Here is a 21,804-nt window from a genome sequence, read left to right as displayed (position 1 = left end):
CCCCCCCCCCCCCCCCGCACCCTCTTTGGTTTTGCTCTGCTGTTTTGCAACCGGTAGTAGTAAGATAAAACAATCTACTCGCAGCGCTGCTCCTCCCTTCCAGGGAGTCCTGCTGATGCGAAAACCTGGTTGGTGGATTGGAATCACGCTACCTTCTGCACAAGCTTCTTGTCATGTATTGACTGACTTGATAGATGCTTAAGTTCCTAGTCCCGGGGGGCGTTTTGAGTTCCGGTTGGCAGCTTTGTGTGCTGTGCAGAAAAGTCGTTTTTGAAGCGGCGTCGTTACGGTTAACGCCGCTGCTTTGACAAATAAGAGAGCAAGTTGCTTAGTCAGCGTTCCCTGTCCGGGATCATAGGATGTCGCTTAAAGAAACCGTCCTGCTCAGGTGATTGCTCAAAACAATGGTTGGTCAATGCTGGATAAACACCATTAAGAAAAAATGGAATTTATCTCGCAGCCTTCCAGCCTTGCTTCCAGGGCACATTCTGTACCAACCGTATCAAAACAGCGATTCAGCCATAAAATAACAACTACATCTAGAAGCAGTTATAAAGAAGCAGAGTGTAAAAGGCTTAGGGGAACAAATACCTTTGTTGAAAATAAAGCTTATTTTAAAGTGTCTTTTAAAAATAGACACTTTAAGGCAAGTTGCAGCTCTTCAAATGTTGATGGAGGACTGCACCCTCCATCTGCCATAGCCAACATGGTGAAGAAGGATGGGGTTTGTTGCCCTGCACCTGGAGCCTGTTTTTAAGCCATAATTGGCTTGGGAGCATATAGTCCAAATCGAGGACCGTATGCTGCTTGATGGACCTGCCTGAGCCTCGGGACCAGCTGTTGAAGAGCTGTGTCCAAAATTTGTCCGGATCTGCCAAACTGGCAAGTGTTAAGAGACAGGACATGTTTAGTTGTGGCCCCATCTCTTGGGAGCTTGTGCAGAAGTATGTGTGGCCCTCTTTCTGTTAGTTTTCACACAGGCATCGAGAACACCCTTGTTCTGTCTTGCATGTAGCTCAGTTCTCATGCCTAGGTCTCCTTGCCCCAGGATCCGTCCCTGCACTGTTTCCACAGGAGGAGAAAAGGAATGCTTTTAATACAGAGAAGGACAGCTTTGGCCCATAAGATGTTTTTTCCTACAGTTCCCATCCTCCTTCACCCTTGGCTATGCTGGCTGGGGCTGATGGGTGTTCTAGGACAAAACAGCTAGAAAACCAGACGTTTTTAACCCCTAATGTAAGGCACCAGTGCAGACTAAAACTGATTTCATAACTGAACTCCTGTTTGAATCGCGTCTCAATCCAGTGCATATTTGGAAGCACTTAACCTGCTGCTAAAATCCAGGGGCTTGTCTGTTTCTGCCCTGAATTGTGGGCATGTCACCTTTTTGGTTGATCCTGTGCGTTTTGCTGGTGCTCTGAGAGTTCCTTTGTAGCGTGCGGACACTGGGGATTTGGTGCACCTTGTCAGTTACGAGAGGTGTGTTTTTGTGTAACTGAAAGCGTGGACCTGGCGGGAGAATTGTAGGACACTGGCTCCAGGGCATGTTGGGAATCGTCTTTCCTGTTGCCACTTTATTTAAGCACTAGCCTAGTTGCCAGAGCGGACCAGGAATTCGGCGCAGGCGAATGGATCCCCTGGAGCAGCCGGTCCCTTTTCCATACCTAGCATAGCATTGCCAGTTTCTCGCCTTTCCTTTGCCAGCTTCCAATGAATTAGTCGAATATCTTAGAGCCTAGTAGTTTTGCAAGCATATTTACAAAGGTGCTGCAGCATCTTTTTGTCTAAGAGTGTAAGCTAAAAGCACAGAAGTTCTAAGTGCAAACCCTTAATGGTTATTTTATACTGTACACTTTACACAGCAGGCAAAATCACCCCTCCTCAATAGGCTGATTTCTGTATAACCAGTATAATACAGAAATATAACCAGTATATAACCAGAGCCAGTGTGGGGAGAGCCAGTGTGATGTCGTGGTTAAGAGCATGGGACTGGGACTCAGGTGATCTGGGTTCTAGTCCCCGCTCAGCCATGGAGCCAACTGGGTGACTTTGGGCCAGTCACAGACTCTCAGCCCAACCTACCTCACAGGGTTGTTGTTGTGGGGGTAAGATGGAGGAGGAGAATGATGTAAGCTGCCTTGAGCCTTTTGTAGGAAAAAGGCAGGATATAAATCGAAAAATAAATAAATAAATAAAATAACACTAACTCACGGTTTGGGTTGTTGAATTCTAGGTGGTTGTGATAAATGAACACAGCTATGTTAACAAGCCATAGTTGAACAATAGCATTTATCTGAGACAGCTGGAAGATCACAATATAGTAGCTGAGCTTTTGAGAACTTGTCCTTAAGTGGGATTTTAAGCAAACGGAAGGAAGAGTTCTGCTTGAATTGCAGCAGGCTACATTATGGGAGTATTTACAGTAGTTTTCTCCTGCCAGGGGGACCTCCAGGACTGCAACTGGGGTGCTGGCTGGGGATGATGGGTGGTACAGTCAGACACATCTGGATACTACCAGGTTAGGGAAGGGTGTGCAATGTTCGTTTGTTTTGCAGGGCTCGGGAGCACCTGCAATAAGGCATGTGATGAACTTCAGGGTTCGCTTTAAATGTAATGGGTGGTTGGCTGGAAAGTGGATTTTTGCTGCCATTTAATGCTTGAGGCATTAAAGATTTAGTTTCTTATGAATGGACATAGTTTTCAGTGATAGCCTGATGTTTTTGCTAGAAATGAAGCATTGGGGTCTTCTGGATATGATCTCTCAGAAGCGGAAAGGAGGAAGAGGATTTGGATGCAGTAAAATCCTGCAGTTGGGAATCTGATCCTGCTGTGGAAATGTATGCCATGGACTGGGTTCAGGCAACATGATACCCTTTACTTGAGGGCTCAGTATGGGTTGCCCTTGAACCATGAGTTGTTGAAATGTGGGTTATTACGTCGTGCGAACTCAGCCAAGATAAGCCATGCTGCTTGATCCATAGCTGACCACCCACAACAAACCATGGGTTCTTTCTGGGGGCTTAACAGACCATGGCTTGTTAGTTTAGTGCAGCTTGAAATACAAGAACCCATTTTTTCAGCCACAGAGGTCACCCTCAACCCTTGGGTAGGGGTTGTTGTGTTGGCTGAACCCAGTTGTGGATTACTGGTTGCAAGCTGTTTTCAGCTTTTGGGGAAATGGGTTGATGCTTGAGATGGCCTCCTTTGTGTTTAGTGAATTGCACACCCCTGCATTGTGACTATTAATAAGGACAGCGTAATGATTTTGGCAGGGCTTGAGTTTCTCATGGGACAATTCTGTGCATGCATGGACAAACAAACAAACAAACAAACAAATAAATAAATATGGCCACCAGCTCCCAGCATGCTCCAACCTGCCTTTGAGCCAATGGCACAATGGCTTTCCTGGTTTTTTTTTTTTTTTTTTTGTTTGTGCTCTGGAGGAACGAATGGGCGTGTCGCAGGTTTTTAAGCTGAACAATAATGTTCTGAACTTGGTGTTATCCACCCACCTGCCTGAGGAAGCAACCATTTTATTACCTAGAAATAACATCACACTTGTTAATGAGGACCAGGAACTTGTCAAACACATTTTGCTGTCTGAGGCAGAGCAGCAAATGGCAGCCTGCTCTTTGGTCTCAAATTATAGCCCCCAAATTATTCTGGCTCCTGGGGTGGCACCTGTCTCTCTGCAGCAGGCAGAAAATAGAGGATAATAATCAAATTACAATTTGTGGCCTTCCCATGATGCCCCAGTTCTGCTTGGAAGAGCATTCTGTGGCCCCGAAAGATCCTGGCAGTTTGTTTACAACCAGTGTTTCTCTTTCTGTTACAAAATACAGTTGCTTTCCTGAGCTGGAGGATATGAGTTAGGTGGGTTCAAAGGATCTGGACCCATTCGGGAGTCCTCAAAAGCTTATTCTGTGCTGCCTAGAGCAGCAGAAGGAGTTGGTTGTCCAGCTTTCCTTGCCACATCACTATGTGACATGGAGTTTCAGAATCCCTTGCTCGTCGCTTGAAAAATCAGGTGAGCAGAACTAAGTAATTTTGCATTGACAGTTTCCCCATTTTGGGGGGTTTGGCTGAGCAGCTGAGCTGCTTTTTCAGCTGCCACCAAGTTGACCCTTGATTATTCTAGCATGCGCAGCGCAGAATTGTGTGTCTGCAGGGCATGCTAGTGAACTTTGGAGTAGGCTGAACTGGTGGGAGAGACTCTCCGATAAGTCTTTTCAAATGCATCAAGAGCGCTCTTTGCCTTTGGGGGTGTCCTGTCTAGGGCAGCGATCTCCAGTGGACTTTTGTGCATAAAAAGGGGGCAGAGGTGGGGAGCCATGGCAGTCCAGGGGTCACGTCACCTTCTGACCCCAGATTTTCAAAGCCCAGCCAATCTGTGCTTGTGGGCAGGAAATTCAGAGGACGAAATCTCCAGAGAATCGAAGTCAGCAAACGGTTGACAGCGGTGGCAAACCTTGCCTCTCTGGGGGCTTGTAGCAGAACGGGAGTGGAAAACACAAATGCTTACAAATGTTCGGTCTGTACGGAGGAGACGAATGCGCTTTTTTCCGTGTGCGCCTTCCTATGGGAGCTCGTGTGGCGGCAGCTGCATGAAGCAGCCAGACTCCAGTCAGCCTCCTGGGGTGGGGAGCAGCCATTTTACTTTCCCAACAAGGCTGCCATTTTAGCTTCCCACAATAGCCTGGTGTTGATAAATTGAATTGGTACAGTACAGTGCCAGTTTCCAGCAGTCTGGAGCTGAGTGGGGCACTGTGGGAGAAAATCATTTTAAAGTAGGGATGTTTTAGGAGACAGCGCAGATTTGGGGAGAAAAGGGGTATTGCAAGAAGGTAGGAAGCACTGAGCTCTGGAAAAGCACCCAAGCTGTTGAATGAATAAGTTGCAAGGAAGGGTGGTTCTGCTCAGTTTGGTTCCTGCCCCCCTAAAATTGCAACTTACTTAAAACCAAAAATGGCCAGGTAGTCTAGCTTTTTGCACAAGCCACTTGTTAGCTTGGTTAAAGCTAAAACTATCTTGAAGGCCCAGATTAATAAGCAACAAGGGTGAGAAACTGTAACAGTGGAAACAGTGTTTAGACTATTAAGGGCGCAAGCAAGCAAACAAACCGCTTGGGCCTGAAAACAGTATCCAAGAGTAGAATCCTATGCATGTTCTTTTAGACGGAAGAACATCCCCACATCTCTGTCCTAACTTAATTTCCCCCGCAATTTGAGTAATGCCAATGTTTTCCCCTACTTTTATGAGGAGGACTTTGCCACCAGACTTTTGCTCCATACATGCTGGGACAGGCAACCAACCCAACCAGTTTCTTCGGAGGGTTTGCAAGCATTAAGCCCTTCTGATGGATGCTGATGTGTTAATATCATCATCCTATGGCCCCATAACTGAAGTTCTCTGGGCAGGTGACAACAATCCATAAAACCTACACAATAACATTAGAGTAGTTTAAGTGCGCTGCCTGAATTGATAGCTATTTTCCTCTCCTCTCCTCTCCGTTACTTCGCATGTCCCATTATTGTTGGATCCAGACTTATCTATGATTTGAATACACCAGGTGAAAAGAATTAGAGCTGACAGGGGATGTATGAGACATTTATTTCTGTTCTTTTTTATCAGGATTTGCAGATTTCATATAGGATGTTTCGGGGTTGAATCCAGTGCCGTTTAGAATAGGAATCTGTCATGGGGGAGAGAACATGTTTGGTCACATGAAACGATTTCAGTTTTGACCTCTTGTTGTCCATCGCTGCGTGTGAGTGTCAGTTCGGGGGGAGAGGAAATCTTTCTTTGCGCATGGTTGCCCTTGTCAAAAACCGTAGGGTGGCAGCGAAAAATAGAGTTGCATTTTGGAGTTACTGGCTTCAGTATGAGAGGCAGCCAGCAGGCAAACGTGACTCTCTGGAAATTTGACAGAGCTTAAACGGTTGCTCAATATTTTATTGAAATGGGACCCTCCGCCCCACTTTAACCTCACAAGGACAAGCCTGTGGGGTTGAGCTGTGAGCCTGTGATTGGTCCCGAGTCATCCAGCAAGCCCCATAGCTGAGCAGGGACTAGGACTCACATCTCCCAGGTCCCTCTAACCACTACACCACAGTGTCTCTCAGTAGGTCAGACTGGGAGGGGGAATGTGCCTGACGTAAGGAAACACACGGCACTTCATGACTGGGTCGTGATTTTCTAGCCACTAGGTCATGCTGCCTCTCTGGATCAGCAAGGATTCTGCTTGCAGGATTTGCTGTGGGGTTTTCAGGTCGTCTGTTCCAGACTTTGCCCCTTCCCCAGCCTGGTGCCTTCTCATTGGTGCAGGACTTAACTCTTAGAAGTTTTGACCATTGGCCAGGCTTGGGAGTTGAAGCCCAAGCCTTTGGAAGGGGACAAAACTGAAAAAGGTGGCTGTACCAGCTCGCCTGGAGGTAGCCTTGACTGAACTCAGACTTCATTCTGAGTAGGACTGCTCTGCAAACCTTGAATGACTCCAGACTCTTTGTAAATATTTTAGTAGAGACCATTTTGCTTATAAAAGTCTTGGGGAGCAAGACTTTGAATTCTGATTTCCTTCCACGAAGTAGAATTTATGGGCTGGGGAGACGAAGAAGATAACAGATGTACTTGGCTTGGCAAGTTCATCACTTGCTAGTACTTCGAAAGGTGCCAGCACCTCACTGAATGTCTGCCCCGAAAATTGTTGGGAAATTTTGCCAGGTTAGGAAGGTTTTGCCAAGTTTGGAGTCTTCCTGAAATGGTGCTTCTGCTCTGGTAACTGCAGAGATCTCAATTACTGTTTAAGATATTCAGGGGATGGCCAGTTTGGTAAATGCTTTGCGAAACAAACAGTCCCTTGTTTGCTTAGCAGTAGCAAAAATCCCTTTTGCTTATCCAAGCATCTTAACTGGTCCGTTCTTTGCTTTGTCTGTCTTATCGTATGGGGTTGGTTTTCTTTTTTTTAATCGTTCTGTGTATTATTTTAATCATATTTGTGCATGGCCGGGTATCTGAAAAAAGTAACACTGGTTTAAATATACTTTTGGAATAATAAACCAGAGGTAGATACATATGACCCTTAAACAAACAAACAAACAAATGCCATAAATTTGTTTTAATGTAAATCACATGCTGTTGAATGAGCCCAGCTGGGAGAGATGGACCTCCACCTTGCATAAAACCAATCACACAGTTCTTCAGGCAGACATGTGGTATGAATAGCATTTTTCCAGGGCTTAATTGCATTCAGCAGCCTGATCAGCCAGGGAAGGAAATGTGTGGCATTCTGCCAGAGGGGAGCTATCAATCCTTTCAGGCAGGAGAAATTGGCTCAAGGTGCCTTCATCTTGTTAACGATGTGGCTTGATCCATTTGTAAAGGTACCCGGTGTACATACTCTTTGTTTTCTTCTTAAATCTTTTTTTTTTTTAATCACCCCTCCCATTTGTCTGAAACGCAATGCAGACAGCTCCATTTATATATTCCTTGCTTGGTTCTGCATTAATTTCCCGTTTCTATAGGATTAAGCCATTAAAAGCCTGGTCGTTTGCCCTTAGGCATAGTCTGGGGACCATATATTCCCAGATCCAAGGTTGGAGAGAGCGTGAGAACACCAGCCTAGGAGCTGGGAATCCCCACACTGGAGCCAAGGTGGAAAGAATGGAGCTGGCTGCTTCTCTGATGTTGGAAATTGACCTTGGAAGGGGGGCCTTTTGGTGGGAGGGAGTCCAGGAGACTGGGGCTGCCCAGACACAAGATGAGCTAGCCGTGTTTCTCCCTCTGTCACCCACCAAAATCTATTTAGCTGAAGTGTAAAGCTTGGTGGGACAGTATTTACTTCCTTCTCTGCATAGGTTGTGTGTAAGCCCCAGTCAGAAGCAGCCAGAAATTAATCAAAGCAGTCTTTACATCTAGTTTGGCCTCTGCTAGTTCGGCCTCTGGACCTTGGTTCTGCACCCCTGGCCTTACTAGTGAGTGCGAGTAACTGTGTTTGAGCTGAACTTCTAACATCTGGGTTCAATAAGGAACGTGTCGTAGATTGATACTTCCATGCGCCTCCTTGTATGTTAGGGGGTTGTTGTGAGTGGCATGAATACCTCTCTCTTTTAGGTGGAGTTGGCCAGGGATGGCTCTTGGAGGTCCTTCCTCCCACTTTGCCTGGCTGCAACTTGGAGGGGCAGGGGTGACCCTGGTTTTCGTCCATTGGCCTTTCTCTGGCTGGCCTGGTCTTCAAGTTTGGAACAAGCGATCCTTCGCCTCTTGCTGACAGCTGGCTGACATTAACAAGCAGCCACCTTTCATCCTTCTCTTGCGAGGTTTTGCGCTGTGAATATAGAAAAGGCCGTTCGTCTTCCGTACCTGGGGAAACACGTTCTGCAAGCTCATGCAGAACATCTCAGCCTTAGTCTGTGCTTGGCCTGGAGAAGACACTTGTCTCAAACCCTGACAAGCTGCCGCCAAGCAGTTGGGGCACTGCCAAGCGAGATACAAGAATTTTCTCCTTTGATCCAAGGTCGCTTCTTTGGTTCCTTGCAAGCACGGAAGCATGTCTGTACTGTATTCCAGTCATGATTAATTGCTCTTCCATGCTTTAGAATAGTTATGGGGCCAGGAGAGAGGAATAACAGGGGGCAGAAATGAAGGGTCTGAAAAGCGAATGCATGCATTTAGGAGGCAGAGGAACTGGCATAGTAGAGCTTCATTGTAGTTCTATAAAGAACGGAAATTGGGATTTGCAGCTGCGTCCAATGGAGGTAGGATTTCCAGCCGTTACGGGCTGCTTTTTGCATGGATCCGTGTCTCACAGATGCCTGGCACATCCCAGATGCTGCTGAGGAGCATTATGAGCAATGCTCTATTCCCCTCTGGGTTTTACCTTCACATGCACAGCCTGATGGTGCCTCTCTGAACACACCCTGCTCTCCCTTGGAGTTACGTGTTTCGTGAGGATCACGTTTCCCTGCTGAACAATCCTGGACAATCCGCCTTCCGTTATCTGTAATCCAAAGAAGAGTCCTGCTGGATCAGCCACCAAACTGTACTTTGCTTGTAAACTGAGCCAACATGTCGTTTTAAGTTAGTGTCACAGGACATTTGAAGCTTGGGACCTTAGGGATGTTAAAAGCTGCCTTCTTTTGACCTGGTTTGCATGATCATCATCGCTTGTTTAAGCCACAGTTGGCTGCCAGTGTTTTTTTGAATATTTAAGCCCTTGCCTGTCATCTTATCAGAGTCTGGCTGACGAGGTTGGCATGGTTGTTGAACCCACTCACAACTCTCACAACCCTTGCGCACATTTGGATAACATGGCAAGCCACAGTTTGAGTATTCAAAATAGCTGCCAAAACACGCTGCAACTTACCATGGTTTGAATTAGTCACTGAGGACTGGTGGCTTGTGCAAAGCATCCTACCGAGTCAGACCATTGGATCCGCCTATCCCAGTATTGTCAGCACTGACTGGCAGTGACCTTCCAGGCTTTGGGCTAAGATTCAGTTTTTGCCTGAGTGAGAGGCCAGGGATTGCACCCACGAGCTTCCGCATTCAGAGCAGGTGCTCTGCCTCCAACCATGTCCTTTGTGGAAGCCCCTGAGTGGCATCTTAGGGCCTTGACCTCTTCTTCTCCCCCGCCCCCCACACCCGTCCCTGCAGGAGCTTGACTTCTTGAGCCTTGTGGGGTGGACTCTCGATTCCACGCTGTCCTCTTTGATCCACTGGTTCTGCAGTCCAACACATCAGGCAAGGAGCTGTTGTGCACAGAGGGCCAGTTTGCACATGTGCTGAATTTCTGGGTCTGGAATGGGGAACATGTGCTCCTCAAGAGGCTTCTGAACCTCCGTTCCTCAGCCTGCATGACCCGTGGCCGGGAATGATGGGAGCTGCAGTCCAGCAACATTGCAGAGTTAGAAGTTGACCGTCCCTGAAGCTGAACATACACACAGGTAGCACAGCCTCCACATGCCGCTGGACTCCAGCTCCCATCATCCCCAGCCACACTGGAGACGCTTTTCCTGGTAGAAAAGGTCGTCCAAATGCTCAGCTGCTTAACTTGCTCTTTTCTGAATGTAAATAAGATTGCCACTTAGGGTCAAAGTAGGCATAATATTATCCGAACCATTAGCAATGATGTATATAGCATTTAAAAATGTTCGGACCCCGGGGTGTTAGTTGGCTTTAATCTTTCCACCACCCCCTGCGATAATCCCAGACCTGATCAGTGTTCCCTTGCAGAAGTGGGGAAAGAGCTCCCACTGGCAAACATGAGAGCTTTTGCCCCAGCACAAATAGGTTTGGGGGCCTTGGTTGGAACTACACTGGTAGGTTTGATGTCCACACACTGGGATCCCACTCTGGATTAACCCCCTGGGCCTGCAATTTACTTTAAAACACACACAAAATTGCAGGAGGTACTAGTTTGCTCCTTAATGCACTTTTAGGTAGAATATCACTTTCACGCTTTTCCCTTTATATCTGCGCTGAGCTGAAAATCGTAAGGAAATTATGCCACTCTTTCATGCCGTCAGACGAAACAATTTGCATTATGAGCATGATGAAGTGTTTTCTGCAGTTTCAAGTGTGATAAAAGTCAAGGCATTCATCATGGCTCAAATGGGTGAAATTCCAGAAAATACCTCGTCATGCTCTTCATGCAGGTTCTTTTGCTTAATAGTGGGGGGGGAGGTAATGAAAGCAGGGAGGAAACGAGAGATACCTGTTGCACGAGCCAGTTCCTGTGAAATAAGGGAAAAGAACAAGTTGCTTCACTCTCTCGCTTTCTCTCTGCTGTTATCTGTGTCCTTTGTTGACTTACCCTGTTTGCTAGCCTAGCCACGTAATGTGTACAGAGAGGCCACGTTTAATATTTCCTGTGCGTGTGTATGTGTGTGTGCGCGCGCGCATTTCAATTCTGGGCGGGAAGCTTTTTTTATGATCCAGTTCTGGTGTCCTTCCGGAGAGGCCCTGGGTGTCCCTCATGCAGTCCTGCCGGCAGAGAGAGGCATGGATGAGAAATCTGTCCAACGTGCCTCGATCGATCAAGCATTTCTGTTCTGTAAACAAACCTCTTCCATCTGATTTCTAACCAAGGCATCTGGTTGGAACGAAATGTCTTTCTCTCTCTATCCCTTTGATCTAGGATGGGTGCCGAACTCAGCAGGACCAGATTGGCTCCTGGAACAACGCGGGGGGGGGGGGGACAGATGGTACAGGGACGGCCCCCTCCCTCCAGAACCTGCCCTCAATGCCATCGGACTAGTTTTTCCATGAAAAGGAAGCAGCGGGGAAAGATCACTGCATTCATCCGTGTGCACAGAACTGGAGAGACGGCATTGGGCACAGTCTGGGAGAGAAGGGGTCTGGCCAGACAGGTTCGGAAGTTCCCCGCCTGTCATCTGTATTTCTTGCGTTGACGTGTAGCCCTCCTTTCTGCCCAAAACATGGTTCTGGAGGCAGCATGCTGCCTTCATAGGATCTTAAACAAGAAAATGCAAACTCTGCATGTGCACCGAGCTTTCCTAGCACAGCAAAACACAGCATTGCGCTCTTTATTTAATTTATTTATTTAAAACTTTTCTAGCCCATCCCTTACTGAAGTCTCAGGACAGTTTAACAAAACGATTCAAAAAGTAAAATAAAACACAGTGTCCTAAAAATTAAATTGAAAGTAAAACCCCAAACAAAACAGTTATCTTAAAACATTGGGAAAATAAAAAGGTTTTAGCCTGGCGCCGAAAAGAATAAAGTGATGGTGCCAGGCGACCCTCTCGGGGGGGGCAAATTCCACAATTGGGGTGCCACCACAGAGAAGGCCCTTCTCCAGGTAGTCACCCTCCTAATCTCCTTCAGGGAGGGCACCCGGAGAGGGGAGTCTGCCTTCCCAGAGACACATCTCCGCTTCTCTCATCTCAGGGTCTTGGGACGGCCCCCATTCCCAGCAACCTCTGCTCCTCTCCCCCTTTTCCTTTCGATTCTGGAGGGCCCATTTCAGCCTGGAAAAAAAGGGGGCACTCTAGAAATGCAGCATATAAGAAAAATAATTCCCAAGATTTTTTGGAAATTTTGAAAGAAAATCCTCCCCACCAATTTTCCCAGATCCCCCTTTTTCCTAGACCATCGCCTCTCTAAACAGAGGGTTCATCCAACCCATGAAAAGTGGAAAGCAACGCAAAGCCCTGCTCGCTCGGCTGAGCCCCGCTCGCTCGGACACCCTTTTCCTAACGCACGGTGCTGTTGAGAATGCCAAGAGGTTTCCTAGCCAGATCTGCGAGGACTTTAGCCCGCAAACTCTGCTCTTGCAACAGGACAGAAGTGCTGGGCTGTGACCGACCTCTCCTCCGTCCCCGGAGCAGGAGATGAGTGACGCTTGAACTCTGTATGCTTAATCTTTAGCTGGAGCCAAAGGAACGCTTCCCTCACTGAAGGTCACTGGCGAGTCTATCCCCCGAGTGGTGGTGAATGTTACCCAGGAGTCCTGGCAGCGAGGAAGAATCCCCTTTCCCCTCTGGCTTGCCAGAGCCCTCTTCCCTTTTTCAAAACTAGTGGCGGGCTTCCTTTTCCCATCCCACAGGGCTGGCATGTTGCTCCCATTCCAGACCCTGTTCCATCTTATAGACACTTAACAGGCCGGCCTTGCTTTTTCTCTGATTCTGCATGTCTCAATATTTCTAAACATGCTGTATTGAGTGAGATTTTGGGGAGGGTCCAGTTTTCAGCTCCCTTCCCTGCAGATTTCACTCCCGCTCCACTGCCCCATCGGCTGCCTAGTCCGGAGGGTGCAGAAATGGTTATTCTCACCCTCAGCTTTGAAATGGTGGGAGTAGTGAGGGGGATTTGGAGAAACTTCCCCGCTGTTGGAGCAAGACTTAAGCATTTTAATGGACCTCTTGACTTCAGAATGCAAAGGCAGAGCTCAACAGCAGCCGTTTCAAGGATGCCGGCGTCGGCATGCGCCCCTGCTCCATAAATGGCACTTCTCTGAGATAACTGGAAGGAGGGGGTAAGTCCATGTGGGGGGTAGATTATGAGATTATGATTTCTTTCATGCAATTAGTCACTGGGTTGTCTCCCTGTTTCCTGCTGGCCTCCTTGTGTTTCTGCCAAGTCATTAGCAAAGGCGAGGCTGCAAGAGCCAAGCAAAACGAAACTGAGAAAAGCTAAGCAGTTTTCGAAATGCTGGTCTTTAAACGGGGCAGTGGTAGAGTTTTGCTACCTCTTCACACAGCGTGTAGGCAGTTATGGATTCTGGTTTTTCACCCGTTTAAAAGACTTAAAGGGGAGATTCAGCCAATGACTGGATTTCTGGGAAAGTGATCTTGGGTTGTTCTTGTTTTTTACAGAGAAGTTAGACAGTCACTGAACACTTGTGCCAACCTTTTGAAAGCACCATCTTTTGTTTCTATTTTAGTTTTTAAAAAAGCAAGTTACTAGCCCTCATGGTTTTAGAGGCAGGCTGGCAGAACTGAGGGTGAAATCTCTGCTGGAGCTGAACATGGGCATGATTTCCCCTGGACCGGCTTTGTTAAAGTCTTGCATTGGCTAAATTACGCATGCTTTGTCAGCAGGTCCTGGATTGCAGAATTGAGCAATTCGGAGAAGCTGCTTCTCCACCCCCCCCCCTTTTCCCCCCGCTAGTGGATTTGGGTGCCATGTTGTGTTCATGGGCCTCCTATGCAGGCAGGGTGCCCAACCTACAGGGAGGGGCTTGGGTTACATCAGGCATCTTTTGCCCAGAGGAAGAGATGTTTTTTTCACCTCCCAAGAGCTTGGTGTCTGCACAGCAGCGATTCAAACAAGCGGCTTGCCTTTGGGAAAACAAGGGGGCAGTTAAAGAAGAGGCACCTTCGTGGGGTGGTCTTCTGCAGGGTTGCTGGGGGGAGACAGGTTAAAGGGAGAGCTGGTGGAGAGGGTGACCCAGTTCGTTGGGGGCTCCACATGCGAGCGTCTGACAATGAGGGGCTCGTGGGAAGCGAGCCCCTCTGCACTGCTCACAGAAGGCCGTTGCAACACAACCCAGAGAACGCTCATCAAAGCCACCGTCTTGGAGTGGAGCACGCATGGAGCCGGCGCTTGCGTTCCCCGCTTGCGTCACACGGCGAGGGCATGCCCCCCTTGGAGTGATGTCAGAGAGCCCTCTCTGCCGGAGCATGGCATCCCCGCCCCCCTTGCAAGGCTGGAGTCCAGAAGTCCTTATGTAGCCTTTTGGGAAGCTGAACAAAAGCTGAACTTAGGAAAAACCCTGCAGTACAAAACGACGACAGCCTTTCCTTTTATTTTGACTATGTTCCTTATTTTTTATTGTTTATCTATTTTAATTATTGTGTTAATCAATTTTATTGTTGTTTTTGGTTTTATTGTAATTGCAGATTTCAAAGTCTTGCTGTATTGATTATGTCCTAAACCCCCCTGAGAGTCTTATGGCTAATGGGACAACAAATCAATCAATCAATCAATCAATCAATCCCTGAAATCCAGTTATGCCCGCAAGCCAAAACAAACCCTGAAACCTAATTACAAGCAGCATTGCAACCCACAATCCACATTTCAGGGGCACTGTGTGTTTTCTTGGGTGTGTGCATTTCACTTTTTGGGGGTCCGCATTATGCTGTTGCTGCTTGTTCCCCCCAGTTCATGGACGTTGTCCTCTCCTCCGCTGAGGTCCTGCCGCAGTCTGGAGTGCCGATTTGTGAAGCAGGAGCCAGGCGTCTCCCGTGTCGGGGTTGCTTTGGGATGGACTCTGCTAGCGCTAGTTGGTCCTAAGACTGTGCGGGTTTTCCATCCCGAACAAAGGCCTTTTGTTCCTGCCCTGCCGGGCAGCCCAGCAGTCAGTATGACCTTTCCTGGAGTGTGCGGCAGAGTTGCTAAACCCTATGAAAAAAAGCACGATTGTACAAAGTTTGCCAGATTGAAGACTTAGGCCATGCATGTTGCATTTGGGCTGTGCTGCGTTGATCTCTGTTCCTTACCAGCTGTTTGCAGTGAAGGAGTCTACCTTCTGCGAGTGTTGCTGTTGCTGAGCATTGGTCTGTTTTAAGCAGGCTTTTGCTTTTAAAACTCAGTTTTTGCTTTGTTTTGCTCTTGGTTCCTGCACCTCCGAAATAGGGGAACAGGTTACTGTTTGAACCCCTGGTCCAAGCAAGGCACCTCACCTTCGAGTCAGAGTTGTTTAGGAAGCAGCAAAACCACCTGCATCCAAGGTAAAATGCAGTGTATTGAGTGCAGGGATGAAATATGGGTGCAGAATATAAATCAACAAAAGAAAGTTTACATGTCCCTTTCTCTGTGGTTGTTCCTGAGTAAGCCAGGGGGTGTACCATGAGCCTCCAAAGTGGCTGAGTGGCAGATCAACTTCTCTGCCCAATCTAAGAATAAAAGACCGCTCCTCTTGCTTTTATAAAGTTCCTCTCTCCTGCCATTTCAGAGACAAATAGGCACACAGCCTGTACCCCCTTCCTGAGAGATGGGAGAGAAGCTGCTTCAGTAAACAGTTTTGTTCTCACAGCACAAGCAGCTCTTTTCTAAAGAATGACTGGGGAAGACAGTTCCAAAGGTGTGTTGACAGCCTAACAGAACTTCCGGGCCAACCTTCCCCAAACGGATGGCCTCCAAATATGCTGGACTACAACCCCCATCACTCCCAGCCAGTGTGTTCCCATTGCAGCCCCTGCCCATCCCCAGCAGCAGCAATAGCAGAAGGCACTGCTGTCTGGTTTCCCCACAAGAATATGCTTGGCCACTAAGGGAAAGGGAACATCGCCAAATCCGCTCTTTGAGTCGCATCGAAGCCGCATCATCCCTCCATGCCCGGTGCATTCAGCTTCACAGGCCGCACCCACCCCAATGATGGTATCCCAGCAGTGGAGTCCAAAATGAGACTCAAAGAGAGTTGACTGCTAACCCCAAATGTCTGAGTGCCGAAGAGTCACACCCGTACGGTGTGGGAAGAGATCGAGCTGGCTCCAGGTCGAGGCTGCCAGAAAGACTGGCCTCCTCTCTTTCCCTGCAGCTGATGACCAGAGTGGGAGCCAGTTGGACCGAAGCTGTTCTTTCCCGCGGCCAGAAAAGAGCATTTGTGTCCAGAGCTTTTTGTTACCTTTTTGTTTGGAACAGAAGAGCACTGAAGGCGTTAATCTTCGATGGGATCGGCTCGGCAAGAGCCTCCAGCACTGATGCATGAGAAAAACTGCAGAGGAGTAATGACGCTGCTTGTAACCAAGGCAGGGCGTGTGTTCCAAACCTGTTTCCCAGGGAGTATGAGAAGGATCTAAAGCTGAGACTTCAAGGATGCCTGATTCCTCTTTACCCTTTTCCCCAACCGTCTGCATGGCTCAGACGGCGATTCTCATCATCCACAGCCAACCACATTGGCTGGTGCTTGTTGGGAGTTGTAGTCCAGTATGTTGCTTCCTGAAATCTTCGGAGAACCTGTTCTGAAGCAGCCTCTGTAATTCCTCCTTCCTGCCTAAGCCTATGAAATGATTCTGTTGCCTGTTGCTCTTTTTGCAATGGGTGAGGGAGTAATCTCAGCTCGGGAGCAGGCAGTGTGTTGGGGTGAGAAAGGTGGCTGCTTTGGGCTCATATTCTCAAGGGCTGCTGACTGGGCTTCAGAAGAATCAGAATCGGAAGGAAAAGCGGGGGGAGCAGGGGATGCTGGGAATGTGAGCCTCCCAAGACCCTGAGATGAGAGAAGCGGAGACACTTATCTCAAGGCCAGACTCCCCAGGTGGACAGGCCATCTCGGAATAACTGAGATGAATACTTGGTGAGCAGGGACTTGGAGCAAGGGAGTTTTTCAGACACAGAAAAGGTGGCCCCCAGCTCTTGACCCCATGACGCATCCCTGGCCAAGGAGGGTGGCCCAATTAGAGGACTGCCATGTAGAGAGGAGGCGTGCTCATTTTTGGAAGGCCTCTCAAAGAGATGGGGGCCAGGCATACTCATAAGGAGAGTTCTGGAGAGTGAATACTAAACCGGGCTCAACAAAGCACTCTGTGCATGCTCAGAGATTCATTCTAGGTGTTTTGTGCCTTTGGTCAATAAAGAACACTTTGCAAGGAAAAGGTCTGTGGCTTTGAATGCACAGAGGAGGAACCTCGCTCTTTTTGCTTCCTTTCGTTTCACTTCACAAAAAAGACTGAATCTCCCGCTGCCCGGGGACAGCAGCTCAGGCCACAGTGAGGCAGCTGTGCTTTCTGCAGGCTTCAAAATCTGATCTCCTTGCTCCGTGTGGGAACGGCTCCTTGCAAAATAAATAGATAAATCCATCTATAAATAATGTGAAACTCTCACATTTTCTTAGCACCTAGATAAGGCTGCAGGTATCTTGGACTTCTTGGCGTTTCCACACTCAGAATAAAAAATAGAGCTTGTCCTTAGAATAATCCATCAAATCTGTCCTAGCGGCACAGGACTCGGAGGACTTCGACACGGTGGGAGTTAATTTTGTTCAGAGCTGCAACTGGCCACGGTGTTGGGCTTGGCAGAGTATCCTTTTTGGCGCTGACAGTTCTCCTTGTCCCATAATTGTGGAGATTCCAGATCGCCGTCTCAAACTTCGCTTCCTCAGGTCCTCTTATATTAAGAAAATCCACGCTCTCCCCCTACAAACTGGAATAGCATTTTTAACATTTCAGGGTATGGTTTGTGTCTGCTGGATAATGATCAAACTATTGCTAAAGATTACTTCTCTTTAGCAATAAAGTTGGTTTTTCACACACTTGCACCTGAGTTTTCTCCTCAGCCTTTTCTTTATAAAAAGGTGAAGAAAATATGGGGTGCAGGTTTTTCAGCCCAAGGACCAAATTCCACTCTTGTGGGCCACAATCTAGAAGTGGGAGGGGCCAAAGGCAAAAGGGGCGGGGTCAAAATCGCCCTGCCAATGTAGTCTAGCTTAGTACCTCATGCCAGTAACCAGGCCTTTGGTGGGGGGAAAATTGCACAAAAGCCAGAAAATCACCAAATGATGTCTAGAGGAAAATGGGTGGGGTGGGAAGAGGGAAGGGTAACCCTGCAGGACTGCAGAGAGATTCTGCAGGTCTCTATTTATTCATTAATTTGCAGTATTTGTATCCACCTCCACATGGAAGCCGATTCCAAAGTGGTGAACGGTACAGAGGTTTCACAGCTGAAAGATTTCTTTTAAATGCACTGAAAACAAGATAACATTGAAAGCTTGACTCTTCTGCAAGAAAGACTTCTCAGGGCAAGGTTGTTTTTAGCAGCCACCGGATGCCACATGGTGTTGGTGCTCTCCTGTCTCGCAAGGCAGGGAATTCCATCTTTGGAGAGCTTACTGTCTGCCTCTGGCATGAACTTTTCGATCGAAGGGGGCAGACAGGAATAATCGGATGCTGCAAAGCTGCAGGGCAGTTTCTCGGCTAGAATTTTCTGCATGCACGGATTTCCTGCTCTCTGCTTTGCAGGCCTGCCAGAGAAACCGCTCTCTGGATCTGCTTTCCTTTAAACTCCTTGGCTGTGCGGGGGTTTTGCTGGCTACCCGGTGGCACAGGCAGGGCGCCTCTTATGCCGAGTCATGCTTGGGCAGTGAATGACAGTCGGAATGACAGACAGAAAAGAATGACGTGGGTGGAGGCTGGGAGAGATCCTGTTTCAGGGCCTGAGTTGCTTGTGTACCTGCCAGCTGGGACAGAAAAGACACACCGAAGCCGCACTGATTCAGCCTCATAGGTTGCTTGGTGGCTCTTGTTCTGGGACAGAACGATGCCACTAAGCATCGGAAAAACGCTAGTTATTTTCTTTCTGCCAAGAAAGATGGCTGCATTCTCTTGATTCAACACTGTATCTCCAGCCTGTTTAATTTTCAGCCCCTTGGAAGAAGGGGAAGATATGCATGTAATCAGTCTTCAATCCCTCCTTTTTTATATGTGTGATGTAGTGGTCAAGAGCACAGGGCTGGGACTCAGGAGAGCTGGCTTCTAGTCCCCGCTCAGCCATGGAGCCAACTGGGTGACTTTGGGCCAGTCACAGACTCTCAGCCCAACCTACCTCACAGGATTGTTGTTGTGGGGATAAGATATAGAGAGCAGGAGGAGAATTATGTAAGCAGCTTTGAGTTCATTAAAAAAAATTAAAAGTAAAAGGCAGGGCATAAATCTAATAAATCAACTATAGGGGGAGGCATAAGAGCATCCAGTGACTGGCACTCAGGAACATGTCTAAACTTCAAGAGATGATGGTATATTAAACGGTATAATTAATGGCTTGCATGAATTGAAGCTTAATTGCTGACCACCTTCATTCCGAGAGGGAGGAAAATTTGGCTTGCCTGGTCAGAGCAGTTTAAATTTGCATTTGCCCCATGGCGGCAATGAAGATGCCATTTCCTTGTGGCTTGCAATTAGGCTCTGTAGCCAACTGTGCTGCTGTAGAAACACGATAGCAAGGAACCCTTTCCCAGGTCGGGCCTAATTCTGCCCATCTCCGTTTCTCAGGGTTTCATTTTTCTAGTAGCCGTTGTGGAGACAGGGTGCGTCTGTGTAGCTGTTGCTGTTTTTAACAGTAGTATGAAAATTCTTAAGTGTTTGTGTGTGCATTCCTTCTAAATGTGTTTATTTGGCATGCGGTTTCACCTGAAATCTGCATTTTGGCATGCTGTTGGGCTGAGGGTCTGTGACTGGCTCAAAGCCTGCCAGAGGACTCTGGGGCCAAACGGGGACTAGAACCCAGTCCGCTTAAGTCCCAGACCTGCGGTCTTAACCACACTGGCTCTCATTTATCTCTGTATTTATGCCATTGGTGCGTCCTTGAGCCAGCATGCAGAGACTTGCTTGTACCTTCCTTTAAAGCCAGCACAGCTTCTGGACTGGACGTTTTCCCATCAGGGAATGCATCCAAAATGGTTCTTTTGCCTCGGCGCAAGTGGGTTGTGGTGTGTGTCTCTCTTTCTTTGTTACAGCATTGCCCCAGTGCAAACAAATGTTTCAGATGCTTTTATGCTTCCCCCGTAAAGTGTTTCTGAAAGCCTTTTCCTCTTCCCAGGCTCAGATTTAGCATTTTGGGAAAAAACAGTCCATTGTTATTGCACTATTTTCCCCTTTGTCATTGTGTATCGCTTTTACATGCTAGGTTCTTTGCACGCCTGAAGGTTCTTTCTGCCAAAACCGACAAATGTCTTTCTTTTTCTATTTCTGCAAGATACACACTCTAAAGTAAGAGATGGATGGGCCTACAAGGAGCTTGCAATTGAGTGGAGGTGCCAGCAGCCAAAACTTTTACTCTTTCTGTCTTTGTCTTTTATTCTCTTTTCTTTTCTTTGGAAATGCCCGTTTCAAACAATTGGTGTAGCATTTGTTGTCTAGGCTGGTGTCTTTTGGTCCCTGCTTTTGAACTGTTCTGTCTGCTTATTCTGCCCCATTTATGGTGTCCTGCTTGACGCTCACATTTCTGGAGCACTGTGCTGGACCCCTTTCAGCCGGGCAGGGGCTGCACTCCATTTGGGAATTCTCTTGTGGGGGTGGGGGGATTCCAGTGGTGGGCGGGGCCAAAGACCAAAGGGGTGTGGCCAAAATTTATTTTTTATTTATTTATTTATTTATTTATTTATGGATTTATATCCTGCCTTTTTCCTACAAAGGGCTCAAGGCAGCTTACATCATCTCTCCTCCTCCATCTTATCCCCACAACAACAACCCTGTGAGGTAGGTTGGGCTAAGAGTCTGTGACTGGCCCAAAGTCACCCAGTTGACTCCATGGCTGAGCGGGGACTCGAACCCAGATCATCTGAGTCCCAGTCCCACGCTCTTAACCACTACACCACACTGGCTCTTAAGGCCTCAGGAGAAACATTTCAACTTTTGAGAAAGGAGGCGGGGGAACTTCAAACGTCTCTTCTTTGGACCTATGATGTGGACAATCTGTCTTCCCTAAATGTTGAGCAGAAAGTGTTTAGCCAAGCAGTCTTCTGTTTCCCAATGTGCAGGTGGCCATCTTTTTGGTATGGAGGAGTGTTCCGTTGTGCTGAGCCCTCACCCACTGTCCAAAGTGGTACAGCCCTGACATAGGTTTGGCACCCGCAGAGAGAATGAAGCTGATGCTGTCTTGAATGATCGTGAGAGCGTTGAGACTTCCCAAAATTTTCTTTGGACTGGCATTGATCACCACCAGTTCCTGATTAGTGCCAGTCTTTGGACCCAGGATCTCCAGGGTGGTCTATGAATATGGGCCTTTTGCTTTGTTTCCTGTTAAAGAAATATGCTTTTTGACAGAAAGTTGCATTGTGTATTTTGGACATTGTGCAGTGTGGAAAGAGCACTGTAGGGACTTGTCTTTCTGCAGAATCAGTCCATGAAATTTTGAGTCCAGAAAAGAAAACTTGCTTGCTAGCTAGAACGCTAAATTTTTTTAGCATTAATTATGCTTGCCTTTATTCTCTTGTATGTATATGTGTGCGTGTGCGTGTGTGTAATCCTAAATGATTGGGGTCATTTCTTGCCAAAATGTTACAACAGAAAAGCTACTATTCAACTGATTTAAAACATTTCTATACTGCCTTTTTAGAATCAGTCAATGCAGTTTATACCAATTAGAAAACAGACAAAAAAATCACACGGGTGCAGTGAAGTTTGAAAACAACCACAAAAACCAAAACAAGAATTTGAAAACACCAGTTAAAAGGATATAACTTGACTCCCTTTCTTGGAACTCATGGAGACAGGGGACTGGTCCTGGCTATGAAGAGCGTGTGTTCTAGAGTTTAGGAGCAAGACAGGAGAAAACCATTCCCTACAGACCTGACAGAGGGGTTTCTCTTTAATCTATTCACGTTTGGGTGCAGGATGAGTCCCTTCTTAC

The 21,804-nt window shown here is 47.5% G+C and overlaps 1 protein-coding gene and 1 long non-coding RNA gene across 2 annotated transcripts in view; one reads left to right on the top strand and one right to left on the bottom strand.

The window, feature by feature from the left end:
* SLC25A1 (solute carrier family 25 member 1) overlaps positions 1-21,804 on the top strand; it is a 34,480-nt gene that overhangs the window by 676 nt on the left and 12,000 nt on the right. The window lies entirely within an intron of this gene.
* LOC123028638 lies at positions 7,100-10,759 on the bottom strand. The gene is made up of 2 exons (XR_006415725.1): positions 10,712-10,759; positions 7,100-8,995 (listed from the first exon to the last, which is right to left on the bottom strand). It is a non-coding gene; the product is annotated as an uncharacterized LOC123028638 (long non-coding RNA).

Source organism: Varanus komodoensis, unplaced genomic scaffold (genome assembly GCF_004798865.1).
Source record: "Varanus komodoensis strain SLA01 unplaced genomic scaffold, ASM479886v1 scaffold38, whole genome shotgun sequence".
NCBI lineage: Eukaryota > Metazoa > Chordata > Lepidosauria > Squamata > Varanidae > Varanus > Varanus komodoensis.
Note: the sequence above shows the minus strand (reverse complement) of the source record. Positions and strands in the feature narration are given on the sequence as shown.